The following is an 18,844-nucleotide window of genomic DNA, read 5'->3' on the forward strand; positions in this document are numbered from 1 at the left end:
ATATATATATATAGACTTACTCAAGTCCATGGAGTATTTCTGTTTGTGAGATTTTCATCTTCATACCTTATGATCATAGTTTAAAACCAAAGACAAATAAGATTATTATCTATGAAAAATAAGATAAATCTCTCTTATAAACAAGAAATTGAATGAAATTAGAAATCTAAAAGCCGTTAGAAAATCAACGATAAAATTGGAACTGAAAAACAAATCTTAGATATAATAAATCGTAACTATGCGTAAGTAAAAACATTTCAGGCTCAGAAAACTGATAGTCCTAACTTGATCAGTATTGGAATGAGTATATAGCAAAGAATTAACATCGTTAGTATGTTTTGGTAAATTCATCAAGTAGGCCTACAGGTATCTTATGTTTGTTATAGTGTAAAAATTGTAATTGGTCACATAGAAATCGCGGCTGTCAAGTCAAAGGCCCAGTGCACTCTATGTCTGCCTTCACCACAGAGCCACCTAGCGGATTAGTTCTGCCGGTACCTCATTACTGTATATTGATATCTGCGATATGCTTTTGGAGCATAAAAGCCTAGAAATAAGAATCAATACTATGCAAGGTCTTAAGCGGTTTTCCAAAAACACAGTTTTCTCATATGGACTATCATTCGTTGTGTTTGTGTTGTGGTATGTAAAGCACACACTAATATATTATTATTATTATTATTATTATTATTATTATTATTATTATTATTATTATTATCATTATTATTATTATTATTAAAAAAAGGTGAGGAGAAATATGATTAAATGGTGTGCCTGAGTGTATCCTCAAGCAAGAAAATTCTACCCCAAGACAGTGGAAGACCATGGTACAGGGGCTGTGGCACTACCTAACAGGAAAGTAGCCACTCAACACTTAAAGTGCAATAATTATCTCTTGAACAGAGAAGAATTGTTTGGAAATCTCAGTGTTGTCAGATGTTTGAGGACATAGGGGAATATGGAAAGAATAGGCCAGACTATTCGGTACATGTGTAGGCATAGGAAAAATGAGCCGTAACTAGAGCGAGGGATTCAATGAAGTAATGTCTGACCAGTCAAAGGACCTAATAACTCTCCAGCGGTAGTATCTCAATGGGTGGCTGGTGCCCTGACCAACCTACTCTCTCTCTCTCTCTCTCTCTCTCTCTCCCTGAATATATATATATATATATATATATATATATATATATATATATGTATATATATATATATATATATATATATATATATATATATATATATATATATATATATATATATATACATATATATATATATATATATATATATATATATATATATATGTATGTTTAAGAATTGAATGAAATACAATACATCAAATTAATGGGCAAAACAGAACTGAAGAAAAAAAAAAAACTTGAGAGAAGAAAATCACTGGATACGATGGAATAATGGCTGAGATGATATTTGTAAAATATGACGTGAAGAGAAAAAACTTGATGAATAAGGAGACCTGACTGACTGTAATAATTACAGAGGCATCACACTAGAGGGATAGATTGATGAAAAGCTGAGAGATTAACAAGCAGGATTTAAAAAGGTAGAAGTTGTACTGACGAAATTTTAATTCTAAGACATGTTGTACAGCAATTTGTACAAGAGAGATCCACTTTTGGTAGACTTTGTGGACTATGAGAAAGCCTTTGATAGTGAGCACCGGTCAATTTTGTAGAGTCCTGCATTATTATGGAGTTCCTTTTAGTTATGTAGATTTGATTAAGCCTGTCCATGAGAATAGCAAGTGCTAAATTGATGTTAGTGGAGTTCTATCAAATGAATTTCCAGTGAACAGCGGAGTACTCCAAGGAATGTGTTGTCACGTATGTTGTTTATTCTTCTCACGGATTTTGCAATGCATAGAACAGTTGGGGATGGTGGAGAAGGATTGGAATGGATTGGTCATAGGAAATTAGCTAACCTAAAGTATGCTGTGACGCTGTACTTTTTAGCAGAACGCCACAGGAATTGCAATTCTTGCTTACCAGAATGGATGAAATATCACAGGAGGTTGAGCTTAAGATAAAAAGAAGAAAGACAGAGATGATAAGGACGGAATATGCAATGGTAGATGAAATATGATTGGGAGGAGAAAGGATTAATGAGGTAGAATAATTTAAATATTTAGGAAATATGATCTTTAACATAGGGTCTTTAGATTTGGAGTTTAATGAAAGATTTAAAGATAATAAATCAGAAAGAGGTTAGGTTAAGTAAAGTTTGGAAATCAAATCGCCTAGAATTACATATAAAATTAGGCTATATGTCAGTTTAGTGAAATCAGTGTTACTGTATGGACATGAGTCGTGGTATGACAATGAAATAATATCCAACAGATTTTGTGGATTTTAAAACAAAGCCCCCAGAGGGATATTGGGGGTTAAATAGTAGGCCAAGGTTAGAAATGAAACTATAAAAGAGATTACTCGAGTGGATGAGATCAGGGTGAAGGGTAGAACGAGATGATTTGGGCATGCCCTTCGCACTCTCCAAGAGAAATTAGTTCACCAAACTCTTAACTGCACTGGTAAAAAACCGTAATTTTATTTGGAAATTCTTCGTAAAAATAGTGTTTTCACCCTTATTTCAGTAGAAACAGGCGACTGTGATTTTACCATACTTTTTTATTATTTTTTACGGGTTGGTAACCGTAATATCAGTCTTTTACGTCAATATATCCATTTTTAAAATGGAAAATGCCTAACAATATTTATTCTAGGATTTTTACCGTTTTTAATGGCAAATTTCTAAATGTAGGCTCCACAAGGCACTAGAGCAGTTGGAAGACTCCGGCCTACATGGCTGAAGACTGTGAAGCGTGAAGTAGGAGATGATGAATGGAATAGTATTGATTTCAAAGCTCGAGATAGATACGACTGGCTAAATCTAACCGAGGCCCTTTGCGTCAATATCCACAAGAGAAGATGATGATGATGATTAAAAAAAAAAAAACATACGAATATTTGAAAATAGTTAGATAGCGCTATAAGTGAATTATGAAATGAAGGATAGAAATTTTCTTCAAGTATTTCCTTTTAACATGGGTATTAAACCAGAGTCTAATGAGATCCACTCATGAGAGGATTTGGGATAACCCAGTTTGAGAGGAATAGTTATATGGGTAACACTAACCGAAAGCAAACGAGATGTGACACTTTTGATGCCCCAGCCACCACAAATAGCAGCACCTTCAATTCAGCAACACATAACGGTCACGAGGATGTTCAGCAGCCACAGGTACCCCATCATCTCACTTTTGTTGGTACATAGATATAGGTTTGGTAATTATTTAGAAATTAATAAGTCCTGTAGGAGTCTGGTTTCAGGGGTAAATTTGGGTGAACTCACTAGTCTTTTGGCTCTGTGCGTTAATGAAAGGGGTTACAGAGTGGCTGGTGTAGGTCGTAAGACTACCTGCTAAGTTATCAGCAGCTAATTTCTGGTATCTTTTAGGCTGGAGCTGCAGTTTAATATGTGCAACAGTGCCATGAGTTGTTCCTTGCTTCAGCTGTTCATGAATGACATCTAAACCGGTCATTGGTTGCAATGGTTCCAAACACACACTCACACAAGGTGACTGAATGTCCTTTGTGTGGAAGAAAGCGTCATAGATATCATGGTGCAACAGACAGAGCTCAATTTTAGTAAAATTACTCACCAAGTCTTTCCAAATATAACACTGAAAACAATAGGATAAAACTAATATAGTACGAATGAAGTATGAAGAGTTTATAATTGCGATGAACAGTAAAGGTGCAGATCATGAATGTCATGTCGTCTGTGACGACCTTCCCATTCTTCTGTGCCAATTACGTCTACCTCGTGAACTATTCTTCCTTTATGAAGAGAAAACTATCAAATGAATTTGTTTAAGGATCTTATCTTTATTTTAAATCAACCGACTCATACACACACACACACAAACACACACACACACACACACATATATATATATATATTTATATGTATAATATATATATATATATATATATATACATACATATACATGTGTGCGTGTGTGTATTTAAGCATTTCAATATTAAAGAGTTCTGTTAAATAAGTCTAAACTTCAAAGAACTTCATTTGATACAAGGCAGTAACTTTTGTATCTTAATATTATTGTATGAAAAAAATACTTAAAAAATGAATAAAGTTTGAAGGTACGAAAATGAAGATGTATAGATAAAGGCTGTATTTCGGAATCTATCAGAGAGCTTACAAGGAAATTCGGATATATATATATATATATATACATATACGTATATATATATACATATATATATATATATATACTTATATATATATATATATATATACTGTATATATATATATATATATATGTATATATATATATATATGTGTGTATATATATATATATATATGAATATATGTATATTATATATAATATATATATTCATATATATATATATATATAATATTATATATATATATATAAAGTATATGAGAGAATCCAAGAATCAATTCCAAAATATTTTTATACTTACCTTGTATATTCAAACTATTCATTTGAATAGAAAAATTGAGCAAAATATCAGTACTATTCAATTAATGGGGACGTTTTTGATTTTATAGCACAGAAAATTGGAACAGACGTGAACAAAGCCGGAAAAAACACATAAATAGAAAATAAAAATCGGGACATTTTGCAAACTTTAAAAAAAGCGGGATAGACTTTAAAAATATGGGACTGTCCCGGCTACAAGCGGGACTCTGATCATATTATCTATAAAGTACTGACATTGCAAATGGTAATATGGTCTTCTTTTATACAAAGTTATTATGATCATATCATTTCCTTCCAGATGCTGATGGTTTGTGTGGACTGACAGAAGATTACAATTCAAGTGAGTATCAATTTTATATATCGCTACGGTTGTTTTTTACACTCTCTAATATATATATATATATATATATATGTAGCATATATATAGGAATATTATATATATATATATATATATATACATATATATATATATATATATATACGTGTGTGTGTGTGTACATATAAACAATTCATATATATATGTATATATAAATATATACAGTACATACACATATATATGTATATATACTTATATCTATCAAAATATTTGTACTGCATATATATATATATATATATATGGGCTCAGGCCATGTCGTCGTGATGGAAGTTCCTTCATAGGTAGCTTCCTAGGTATATTTGACTACAGTGTTATATCCCAGAGAATTTACCAAAGGTATCCAGAATTCTAACTCCTGGAGCAAATATCCCCTAAAATTTTACGAAGGGATATCGCGTAATATCAGAGGACGTATTCTTGACACGTCTCATGGCTATCTACACCCCCAATAGAGCTTTCACTATGAGGGGAAAGGGAGGCAAGAATAAGGTGAGTCGTTCCAGAGACATCGCTCTCGACGAGTCACTACTGCTCTGCAAATAGTGCGCCTGTCCGCCACCGCGAGGCGCCACCGTCATTCTTTCGCTTGTAGCTTCGCTAGACCGGTGTTTTTCCCAGTTCTCTCGTGCTATTTTGGAGTTTTTTGGACGCTATGATGTCTTCCCCAGCCTCATCAGCTTCTGGAAAATTAAGTAATATCTTTATCTTGTATAAATGTAAGCTCTTGCCAGTTTTGCTTTTCGATTGAGATTGTAATTAACGTAACAAGATCTGTTGCCAGCCGGATGGCTTCAGTGACGCGATCGTTCTTCTGTTCATTTAGTTAGCCAGATCGACCCCTTCCTGGCATTTATACGCTTTAATAACTTTAGCTATTTAGATTTTTAGCTAGGGATTCTTATATTATGTCTTTGTTGTCGTGAATTTGGCTATTATGAACGAGCCTCAGGAGTGCTACGCTTCCTAGCCTAGGCACCCTCACACTTCATGCATGATATAACCTTCCTGGTAAAGTTTTATTGAAGCACAGGCAATATTTTACACTTTTATGATATTACTTAATTATGCTTTCCTCTTCCAAGATAGTATACAGAGAGTTTCGGTGATCGATTCTCAATGCTCCTAGGCCACTAGCCTAGTGACTTTAGTATACTTTCATACATGTCCCCATTGCTCTTGTATTGCCTTTTAAGGGGAGACTGACCCCTCCTATACCTTTTAAGTCGATACCAATCTCCTAGGAGATTTAAGAGCAATCCCCTTCCCTCTGATTAGCTTAGGCTATTCTCAGTTTTCTTTGCTGTGAACCGAGTTCTGGCAAAGTTTTACTGAGACGTTCCGTTTTCTTTCTCCTAACCACTGAGTCGGTTTTGAGTTTAGGACGGGTCATCAAAGTATCAGTCTGTGTTAGGCATCTCCCTGTCTTGGTGAAATGATTTCCCAGGTCAGGTTAAGCTGCTCTTTCAGGAGGCTAGACCTCCCTAGGCCATACTTGGGAGTTTTGTACGACAATTCCCCCTTCCCTGGTCTAGCAGACAGTCCTGTGCTGGTAGACCCTAGACCGAAGAAAGGTTTTCTTCATTGCCTATGGTCTCTGGTACGAGATTCTGCTCTCCTGTGAGTTGGTGTCCTACGGACACCTTCTCCCTTGACTAACCCAACCTGGGGAAATGACTTCCCCTACCTGAGGTTACTTCACGAGACCAGAATCCTTTAGGTTAGGTAGTGCCTTCGGACATTACCTTCCCTATAGGACACCTACCCCCTCCCCGCTATCCCTTTCGTGTTGAATGATCCAACACCCTCCCGGCCGTCGTTCTACATTGACCCTAGGGTTCTTTTAGGACTGGCCTGAGGTTCCCCGTCTGCCTCCTGCTAGGCCGGCTGCCGGCGGGTATCCTCATATTCTTTAGAGTGTTCATCGGTCCTCCCTTGGACTGCCTTCCATAGCCCTCATGACTGGGATATGGTTGGGTGGAAGCCCGAATTTAATTCCCCCTTCCACTTGAACCCTCATTCTGGATACAGGTCGGCAAGACTGAGCCCTTGCCTTCCTCCATCCTTTATTTCTCTCGTACTTTCATACTGGGCCAAAGACATTGGACATTTGGGTACCGACTGCCGGCCGCTGAGTTGCCGGCCGGCAGCCGGCCACCCATTCCTGGTCCTCTGCCGCCGACTGCCTTGGGTCCCCTTGATGGAAGGATCCTTGGCTGCCGGCCGGCAGAGCCACCGTCGGCCGGCAGTACCACTGCCGGCCGGCAGATCCGCCGCCGCCGGCAGAGCCACCGCCGGCAGAGCCACCGCCGGCAGAGCCACCGCCACTGGCAGACACTGCTGCCGGCCGGCAGTGCCGCCACCGCCGGCAGCCGGCAGGGCCGTTGCCGGCCGGCAGAGCCGTTGCCGGCCGGCAGAGCCGTTGCAGGCGGCCTATCACTCAATGTTATGAAGACAATACTTGCCTTCAATAGGCCGGCATGTGGCGGCCTGCCCGGCAGGTGCCGCAGGCCTGACAAGTCTGGCAACTTGTTGCCAAACAGTCAGTGCTGTAGCCCAAAGTTTTTCCAACCTACAAGGTGCTTCATGGGCAGCCTATTGTGAGACCATCACATATAAGAGAGCGATTCTCTCTTCCTTTAATGGTTATGATCCATTATTGTCCTTAATCCCCATTATTGAAACTGGAAGATTGTGTTAAGATACACTCATATCATAGGATATCATCTTCCCCTGAAGATTCTTAAGAATTCTGCTTTCAATATTGGAGGAGGTTATAGCAATTGGCTGGACAGGAAACATTTGTAGGTGTCTTTCCTACTTATTGCTTACCCTATCCAAGCTAATATAACATATTATGTATGTTGAAATTTAAGAATTTCACTGAATACTAATAGACTTTTCCTTTCTTTACAGGAGGAGCATCCCGAGTGCGGGAATAGTTTTTGCAGGGTCCGCAGTAAGAACTTCTGCGGCCACGACATGTGCAGGGCCCATGCTCGCTGCGCAGTCACCAAGGGGGCTCTCAAGTATTGGGACCCGCAGGTATGTACCGTTTGTGACAACCTAGTAAAAGAGGCTTTTGATGACCAAAAGTCCACTGAGTCAAGTGACGCAGCAAGGAAGAAGCTGCGTAAATGGGTCAGGGGTTTCCAGAAGAATACTTCTGGCCCATACCTTCCTAACGAAAGGATGAGGGCTTGTCTTTTCCCTAGGGCATCTTCGGATGCAGTTATTCCCCAGGCTCAACCTGAGATTCCCCTATTGCAGATTCCGGTAGAATCTGACGTCTCGGATGCCTTAGAGAACATCCAACTAGAAGACAACATGTCAGTTGTCTCAGAGGAGACTGAGAACAATCTCCTAGTGGAGGAGTTGGATCAGGCGGATGAAGTCCCACCTGAAGCGCAAACTGAGAAAGCCGATACGATTTCGGTGTCATCGGCCACAGGGAATGAGCCTGTGCCTTCTACTTCCTCCGCTGCACCCCAACTGGATTCGATTACGAGTACTTTGCACTCGTTGCTGTCCATGGTGTAAGATATGCAACAGAAATCGACCGAGAAGAAGGCCTCTTTTCGGACCGAAATACATCAACTGGTTGCGGCACGTTTGGCTCCGAAGAAGCTAAACGTTAAGGATCTCCCTGCCTTCTCTGACGTTAACCCTCGGAGGTACGCAGAGCACATGCCCATGTCGGGCGGGAAGATTTTCCTCTCGGATAAACTGGGTACTGTCCCAGTAGAGGAAATTGAGTTCTGGGCCAGCAAAGGGGCTTACCCGGATTGCTACGTCCGTCTCAGGACGGAACCGCATCCAAAGAGGAGACAGAGCCCAAGGAAACGATTGTCCTTGAACTCTCTTTGGCTCAGGCCTTATATACCACCACCTTAAAAGAGAGGGCCTTTACTAGCTCTAAGGTGCCGGCTCTCAGCAAGAAGCACCCGTCCTTCATTGCTGATCCTCAACGTGCCTTTCCCTTTATGGACAAAGGGCTCAAGGCAGCCTTAAAGGCAGTCGAGGCAGGGAAACCGTGCCCTACACTGGAAGAGTGTAGACCCTTCTCCCTTGCCTTCCCATCAGACGATGCTGACTGGAAGGATGTCCACAACACCTTCACAGTCGGGAAGCTGGAGGCAGATATTGCCGGACGACAGTTTAGCGAAGACCTCCCCAAGCTGTCGGACTTTCTCCTGCGTAGAAAACAGGAGACAAAAGAACGCTTAGCCACTTCCTTGTCTCTGCAGACTGGCCTGGAGACAATGTCAAGCATCCCAGATAAACCAGACATGTACATGGTCTTCGCCAAAGCCCATCTGGCGACAGTGACTAAAGACCTGTACAACTTTATTAAAGCCAGAAGGGCTTACAGAGAGTTCGTGTTCGCCTCGGCTGCGGTGAGGCACGAACCCAGGAAGCTGATAGCTTCCAACATCTGGGGAAAAGACATCTTCCCAAGTGAAGTGGTCAAAGAGGTCATGGACAAAGCCGCCACTGAAAACAGGAACCTCCTTTCCAAGTGGGGCTTGTCCGCCAAAAGGAAATCTTCAGCTGATGAGGGTCCCCAGCCAAAGAATAGATCAAAACGACCTAAATTGCCCTCTCGGCCTAAGCAACAACAGCAGCTTCCCGTGGCCACGGTGCCCCAGACAGTGGCACAACCACCCACCACCTTTCAACTGGTGCCCCAAACACTGGCGACTCAGTCATCAGTGTTCACCCCAGTGTTTGAAAGGCAGTCTACAACCTTTCGGCCGAAGTCTCGAGGATCCTTTCGAGGCTCCTCCAGAAGCCCCTCCAGAGGTAGGGGCAACAGGGGTGGACGTGGCCAAGTAGGTAAATCCTCCTCCCAGCACTCAAAGTGAGATGCTACCGGTAGAAGGGAGACTCTTCTACTTCCGGGATCGTTGGACCTTCGATTCCTGGGCCCACAGCCTAATCAAGAACGGACTAGGGTGGAGTTGGAGCTCAACTCTACCAACCTTCCCTCAATTCTTCCAACACTCAACCCCCATATTGGAAGAATATGTTCAGGAACTCTTGAACAAAAGAGTTATATGGAAGACAAAGTCCGTCAGATTCCAAGGAAGGCTATTTTGTGTTCCGAAGAAGGACTTGGAAAAGCTCAGAGTAATTCTGGACTTGTCACCACTCAACAAGTTCATAGTGAACTACAAGTTCAAAATGCTGACGCTTCAACACATCAGGACCCTGTTGCCCAAACGGGCATACACAGTCTCCATAGAGATGACGGATGCATACTGGCACGTTCTGATCAGCCGTCAAGTTTCCCCCTACCTGGGATTCAAACTACAAAGAAGACAGTATATCTTCAGAGCCATGCCCTTCGGACTAAACATAGCTCCAAGGGTATTCACCAAGCTTGCGAATGCAGTCATTCATCAACTACACCTAAAAGGAATCCAGGTGGTAGCCTACCTGGACGACTGGCTGGTGTGGGCAGCATCCGAAGAAGAATGCAAGCAAGCCTCCATGGAAGTGATCTAGTTCCTGGAACACTTGGGATTCAAGATCAATCGGGAAAAATCCCGACTGTCTCCAGCTTAGAAGTTTCAGTGGCTGGGCATCCACTGGAACTTGCAGTCGCACTGCCTTTCCATTCCATCAAAGAAACGGAAAGAGATAGCGGGATCTGTCAGAAGCCTTCTTCGATCCGCAAGAATATCAAGAAGGCAACAGGAGAGAGTGTGGGGTCTCCAGTTCGCCTCAGTGACAGATACAGTATTGAGAGCACAATTAAAAGATGCATCAGGAGTCTGGAGAAAATACGCATCAAACGCTCGAAGAGATCTAAAAAGACCGATACCAAATCATCTGCGATCCCTACTCAAGCCATGGTCGGAGGCCAAGAACCTAAAGAACAAGGTTCCTTTACAACCACCTCCACCCTCAGTCACCGTTCACATGGATACCTCGAAAGACGTGTGGGGAGGTCACTCTCACCATCGGAAAGTCCAAGGAACCTGGTCTCCCCTCTTCAAAACCTTCCACATAAACTTCCTGGAAGCCATGGCAGTTTTTCTTTCCCTAAAGAAACTGAAACTCCGCTGCTCAATCCACATCCGTCTGGTTCTAGACAGCGAAGTCATAATGAGATGCCTAAATCGACAGGGCTCGAGATCGCCTCACATAAATCAAGTGATACTAGCCATCCTCCGCTTAGCGGAGAAGAAGAGATGGCACTTGTCAGCAGTCCACCTTCAAGGGTTCCGCAATGTGACAGCGGACGCTCTATCCAGAACCAAACCGATAGAGTCAGAATGGTCCCTAGACGCAAGATCATTCTCCTTCATCTTACGCAAAGTCCCAGGACTGCAGATAGACCTCTTCGCAACGAGCGACAACGAGAAGCTACCCCGGTATGTAGCCCCGTACGACGATCCTCTAGCGGAAGCAATGGATGCAATGTCGATAGATTGGAACAGATGGTCCAAGATCTACCTATTCCCTCCAACCAACCTTCTGCTGAAAGTCCTCGACAAACTGAGATCCTTTCGGGGGACGGCAGCAATAGTGGCCCACAAGTGGCCCAACAGCGTTTGGTTCCCCCTGGTAACGGAACTACGCCTGAAACTGATCCCGTTGCCGGACCCAGTTCTGACTCAGCAAGGGCAGAAATTGACTGTCTCAGCTTCATCAGTGAAAACCCAGAACCTTCATCTCATGATTTTCTCGCCTTAGCAGTCAAGGAATGGTTTGGGATTTCTAGGGACAGTATCAACTTCCTAGAAGAATACAAGTCAAAGTCAACAAGAAGACAATATGAGTCTTCCTGGAAGAAATGGGTGGCTTTTGTCAAGGCGAAGAAACCTAAGGAGATTTCTACGGACTTCTGTTTGTCCTTCTTCATCCATCTTCATGAACAAGGTTTAGCAGCCAATACGATTACTACATGTAAATCCGCCCTGGCCAGACCAATACTTTATGCCTTCCAGGTAGACTTTTCCAACAAAGTCTTCAACAAGATCCCTAAAGCCTGTGCAAAACTTCGGCCCGCAGCTCCTCCTAAGCCCATTTCATGGTCTTTGGACAAAGTTCTTCATTTAGCATCAACCCTGAATAATGAGGATTGCTCGCTGAAAGACGACTCAGGTGATATTCTTATTTGTACTAGCCTCGGGAGCCAGAGTTAGCGAAATAGTGGCCCTCTCGAGGGATGATGGCCACATTCAGTTCACAGACAATGGAGATCTGAACCTCTTTCCGGACCCGACGTTTCTCGCCAAGAACGAGCTGCCCACTAAGAGGTGTGGTCCCTGGAGAATCTGCCCTCTGAAGGAAGAAGCATCCTTCTGCCCAGTGGAATGCCTAAAGGTCTATCTTCGTAGAACTTCAGACTTTAAGGGAGGTCAGCTTTTCAGGGGAGAGACTTCCGGTTCAACGTTATCCTTGAAAAAGATTAGGGCGAAAATCACCTACTTCATTCGCAGAGCGGATCCAGACAGTACACCCGCAGGTCATGATCCGAGGAAGGTTGCCTTGTCTCTGAATTTCTTTCAAACGATGTTGTTTGAAAGTCTTCGTGCTTATACTGGATGGAAGTCCTCGAGGGTCTTCTTCAAGCACTACGCGAAGCAATTACAAGAAATTAAGTTTCATGTGGTGGCGGCGGGCGGTGTGATAAAACCCGCTGCTTGATTACTGCGAAGAACAGTGCACTATTAGGGACTTATAGTGAAGGGTGTATACGATAGACTCGTAAGACATATCGTGTTGAGTTTTGTGTTTAAGTGATAACACTATAGACTGTTCTCCCTACAGAGGTGACATTAAGCATAATAAACTGACACAAGTGCCAGGCATTCTTATATGCACAGTGTTTTGAGTAACAACAGATTGTATAGCGAAACTGCATATTTCCCTTGAGTGGCTAATGTTTTCCTTTTCAGGCAAACCCTTTTTTATCCTGTTATTACTGTTTATGCTTGTATGCAGAATTATTCAACATACATTGTAATTGTTTACAACCATGATTTCTATTTTGTAATAAACAATAGAACGAATATTTGCGTCTCTTTCGCCCCAAATATTTATTCAAATGTATAAGTCAGAGCATTCTTGACTCTTTTGATATTTAAGTCAATACCAGAACTAAGATTCATGGTGTTCCAGGCAAACAGGTAAGATCTTGTTGTACTAGACTGTTCATTTTACTGCTTAAGGTGTTCCTACACATATATAAACCTGTCCATCTCTTCATGACAGACCCGGGAGCTACAGTAATCTGCCCAAACCAATCCCATCCTAGTACAGACTATGCTTTACGTATATGTTGACACTAATATACAAACTGTTTGCTAGATTGTTCCCTGAACTCACAATCCTTGGGTTTTTTCCTAGAGTCTACCCAGACTCTTCCCTGTGGGGGCAGGAAGCACTGACATATTTTATAATCAGCTGATCGATGTATAACGGTAACATCAAGTGTCTCTAGGTCTAAAGACCGAAGAGGAAAGATTTAGCTCGAGATGAACGGCACTATAGGAAATCCACAGATACATTAATGCTCTGGTACACTTCCATCACGACGACATGGCCCGAGCCCAAAAAACAGATTTTGAGCGTAGCGAAAAATCTATTTCTGGGTGAGGTAGCCATGTCGTCCTGATGGACCCACCCTCTTTTGGGACAAAAGGATAATGAATCTCTCCCTATAGTACTGTATCTGCAACACCTACAAAGCTACAAAGAATGACGGTGGCACCTTGCGGTGGCGGACAGGCGCACTATTTGCAGAGCAGTAGTGACTCGTCGAGAGCGATGTCTCTGGAACGACTCACCTTATTCTTGCCTCTCTTTCCCCTCGTAGTGAAAGGTCTATTGGGAGTGTATATAGCCATGAGACGTGTCAAGAATACGTCCTCTGATATTACGCGATATCCCTTCGTAAAATTTTAAGGGGTATTCGCTCCAGGAGTTAGAATTCTGGATACCTTTGGTAAATTCTCTGGGATATATCACTGTAGTCAAATATACCTAGGAAGCTACCTATGAAGGAACTTCCATCAGGACGACATGGCTACCTCACCCAAAAATAGATTTTTCGCTACGCTCAAAATCCGTATATATATATATATATATATATATATATATATATATATATATATATATATGTATATATATATATATGTATATATATATATATATATATATATATATATATATATATATATATATATATATATATATGTGTGTGTGTGTGTGTGTGTGTGTGTGTGTGTGCGCGCGCGTGTGTGTGTGGGTGTGTGTATGTGTGTGTGGGAAGAATAACACGAAAATATGAGATTTTAGCAGAAAATTATATACAGATGTACTTAAGCAGATTCACTGTTGATATATGCATATCTATATCCTTATAAGGTAATTTCTTTTAAGCATTTTTGAAATAGTGAACAATGGAACAGGCTTCAGATATTTTTCTTTTTTTCTTCACTATATTTTTATGATTATATATTGTACTGCAGTGATAATGGGAATGTTAAACCCGTAAGTTAGAACCTTTGGGCAATGAGTAGTTAAAATAATTTAAAAGTTACTATCAATCGTATTTATAAACAACTAGAAGTGCACTAAATTTTTATGTATGTTTATGTATATATATATATATATATATATATATATATATATATATATATATATATATATATATATATATATATATATATATATGTATATATATATATATATATATATATATATATATATATATATATATATATATATATATATATATATATATATATATATATACATATTATTACAGCTGGTGAATTACATAAAATCCCGAGCTCCAAACTCACTTGTTTATTTTTACATAAATCTTTTATACTTGAAAATTAATACCCAAGCGCTGAGAAAATTATGCAACTCCCAGACGGCAATACATATGAACGCTGAATATCCAAAGGTCTCTTACGTAAACTCAAAACAAGACTAGGGGATTATTTTATAAGAACTATTCAAAAACTAATCCTTTACTTTGATTCTTAGTCAGGGATTACGAGCAAGCACTATTACGAAATATTGGTGATCGAAAAAATACACTGTTTACAAATATAAATATATTCTATAAAAGGTTACAACAATAATGCAAAAAGAGTTACCACCAAAATTAAATTACTCAAAATATTAAATCTGAACAAACTTTAGACTATGAAAAAAGAGATATTCTTTGAAAAGAAATTATACAATCACTTGATTAATTGGAAATTATTTTATAAAACTATTTAATTTTGATAATTAATGGAAATCTTTAACACTTTAGCACTCTAAGGATTAAACACTAAATGGAATTTGCATAAATGTAATTGATACTCTTATGTGTTTTGGATTACACGAGGTAACTGAACAGTTAAGCCAAAATAAATACACTTCGCTGTTTAGACTAAATCTCACAGGGCCAGTTACAGAAATTTATATCAAATAAATACTTACATTAACAGCATACACTTGAAATAACATTCAAGGTTTCATTAGCGTCTGGACACACTATACATAATATATGTTGAATAGAAATTGTTAATCTTGTTTGAGAGGGCACACACTTGACCCCCTTGAGGAGAGAGGGCGAACTTGACTCTTTCCAAGGGACAGGCTGGATATCTTTTGCTGCTTATGCATTCCTAGGGATGCATATATATTGAGTTAATTATTCTAGATCCTTCTAGGTCAAGTGTCTGGAAGCTTGGGGGACAGTGTTTACAACAAAAAAGTTGCCAACTAATCAAGTAGCAGATGAATTCCAACGTACATGGTGAGGCAACTCTCTCTCAACTAACTCCGCCCACCTAGTCCTCGAAACATTAAAATAAAGAGTAAATCTATTTCGAGAATTTTCATGCACATTCTGACCACCTGGAAATATAAAATTACATAAGCCCTCGTGTTCATACCTCTTATGGTTCTTACAGCATACCTAGACAATGTTATATAAGACTTCGTGACAAAATATGTGAAATAAAAAAATTAAATCTTAAAAATAATGTAAATCTACATATACTGACTTTGATGAAAAATACAATTAAATAAATGACGAAAGTCTTATGTAATTTACATAAAATTACTTAAACCTACAATAGAGGAACTCCCCTTACGAGCTGGGTATACATCTCTTAAATATGCAAATAAAATACATGAATAAAATATTTACTCTATACTAGACCAGCCTTGTAAGATAGTCCCACCCAAAAAGATTATTTATTCTGGGCCTGAATCCACCGATTCAGCCTGAGATAAATAAACTGCAACCACGTTATCCTTACCTGCTATATGCTTTACATTGATATAATCACCCTTTGATTATTATTCTTCATCTTAATAAAAGTTAAAGGATTGTGATCCGAGTAAACTTCAATTTCTTCATTCTGTGGTCGATTTACATAAATTTCACCCTTCCTTATCAATGTGATTAGCGCTAACAGTTCCTTTTCAACTGTCGAGTAGGCTCATTGTTGCTTCTTCAGGTTCGAAGATATAAAACAAACATGGTGGAGAATTCCTTCCTTGTCTTCTTATAATAAGAAAGCTCCAATCCCATTGTCCAATGCTTCCCCTTGGGTAAGGAGTTTCTTTTTGAAATCCTGTTTCGAAGTTAATATGGCCTTCCTTTGACTTTTCATTTTTCCTGGTATTTCAATAACGTAGGTCTGGTCACTGCTCCTTTCCAAACTCCGGAATGATTCTTGGATCTCGTTGCCAAGAGGGAATCTCCTTATCAGTGAGTAAGCCAACATCTGTTATCCTACCGCAAACTGTTTGTTCGCCATTTTCATACCAAACCTTTTCTTCGTTTTTCCTGTGCTCATTTTCATGCTCTTCTATGGAAAATTTCCTTATCTCGCCGGTTCTTTTCCTCAAATTTATATATCCTCCATCCATTTCCTCTCGATCTTTCCCCTTTTCTGCCAACATTTTAATCGGTCCTATGTTGAAAGGTTTGCCTCGTAATTCCATCGGGTGTAAGGGTGCTTTCTTGAGGTACTCGTTGGGCTTTCCAGCCATCTGACAAACGTGACATGCACTGTAAATCTGGCTTATGTCCTTATGCATGCCCGGCTAGAAAAGTGTTTCATAATCTTTTCTGTCGTCTTCCTTATTCCCATGTGTCCTGTATGTGCACTACGGCGATCACCTGTCTTCTTAACGGTGCGGGAATCAATATCTGACGGTATATCCCCCATTCCTCATTCCCATGGATACCGGGGGTCTATGCTTCCTCATGAGCAACACATCCATAAGATTATAACTGGTGGGAGACTGCTCCACTTCTGTCTCATCCACCACAAGGTACAATAACTCTGTTAACGTCACATCCTTCCGTTGCAATCCTATCAGCCTTTTCCTACTCACTTGTCCTACTTCTAATGCAGAGTTTTCCATTTCTTCAAAATCCATTGCTTCCTTGTGTTCCTGTTCATTTGTCTGTCACTCTTCTTCTCTCAGGCTTACTCAGGAACTCCCCTCTTGCGTACCATCAAGGGAATCCTCCTCTTCTGAAAATAAATCATCACTCCTTCGGTTTCTCTTGCTTCTTCTGCAACCACTTTCTTCGTCAAGCTCCTAGTAATCACACAACTAGGAAACAAATACGGGTAGTCCTTCTCGAGTTCAGTCGTAGGACTATACTTCAATGGTTTCTCCATTACATTCGGAGAAGGCACAAACAGAACTCCACAAACCTCATTTCTCAGCAGAGCTTCTACTCCTTTGATAGCCAATAAATCCTTTACGCAAAATCAAAATGACTTGTCATTAACTTGCATGACAGTTTCATATGGCCAATAGGGGTAACCTCCTCACCTCCTATTCCCCTCAAAATTACAGTCTCCTGTGAGAGACTGTTCCACTAATAGGTGCACACCTTGTGTCACTACACTATGGTTACAACCTATGTCACACAATATCTTGACCGGGATCTGCTCACTCATATCTATTGCGGTTAACATACCTTCATAAATATATGGCTTAAAGGCATCCACGCTGTTTGGGGTTGTCCTGTTCATCGAGTAAATGTTAGCTGGCTTATTTTCCTTGTCGTCCTTTCACGTTTGTCTCTTCGTCTGTTGGTTCGACCAACATTCCTTACTGTTTTGGCCTCTCTTGCTACACTTACAACAGACAATATTAACCTTCTGCCAGTCTTTCACGATACTTGAAGGAGGACAATTTGACGATTGTTGCTGTGATACTATCGTATTCTGCTTTGGAACAGTACAATTGGTACTTCCGCTGTAACTATTGAATTTGTTCACATAGTTATTACTGAACTAGTTTCCATGGTTTGGCGAATACTTGACACTTCCGATGGTTGAAAATTCATAGTCTAGGAGGGTTCACAACTGATAATATTATAATCTTCACTCAGCGACCCCGCTTAATGAAGTTTCTTCACCTTTCTCTCTCACAAGTACGCTCGAATATGTTCAGGAATTCCTTGTAAATACTGTTTCAGCACTATTATTTCTTCCAAATCAGCCATCTCTCTCATGTTAGCAGCCTCTATCCATCTTTTAAAACATCATAGTGCCTGATGAGTGTAATCCAGGAAAGTCCTTTTCTCGTCCTTCCACAAACTTCGGAAATTTTTCTTATAATATTCAGCGGTCATCTGGTACACTTGCAGCATGTTCCTCTTTACTTCTTGATACGCCTTTCTCTTTTCCTGAGACAAGGAAAGATATGCAATGCATCCTTTCCTAATAAGGACACTCTGCACTAACACAGACCATTTACCTTCTGGCCATTCCATCATCGATACGACTATTTCAAAATGATGGAAACAGTTCACATCAAACACTTGATCGTGCATAGCAGGTGTCATCTTTGCCTGCGTTGCCGACCTTACACGAGCATTCAATAGTTCCAATTCCCTTGCGTGTCTCGCCTCTTCTATCTCCGTTACTTCCCAT

General features: G+C 40.2%; 1 protein-coding gene across 1 annotated transcript in view; it reads left to right on the forward strand.

Annotated features, from left to right (window-relative positions):
• LOC137653194 (uncharacterized) overlaps positions 1 to 18,844 on the forward strand; it is a 41,797-nt gene that overhangs the window by 15,298 nt on the left and 7,655 nt on the right. The window contains exon 2 of the mRNA XM_068386575.1: positions 4,842 to 4,883. The gene's annotated coding sequence lies outside the window, so the exon portion shown is untranslated. The remainder of the gene's footprint in view (positions 1 to 4,841; positions 4,884 to 18,844) is intronic.

This window comes from Palaemon carinicauda, chromosome 14 (genome assembly GCF_036898095.1).
Source record: "Palaemon carinicauda isolate YSFRI2023 chromosome 14, ASM3689809v2, whole genome shotgun sequence".
Taxonomy (NCBI): domain Eukaryota; kingdom Metazoa; phylum Arthropoda; class Malacostraca; order Decapoda; family Palaemonidae; genus Palaemon; species Palaemon carinicauda.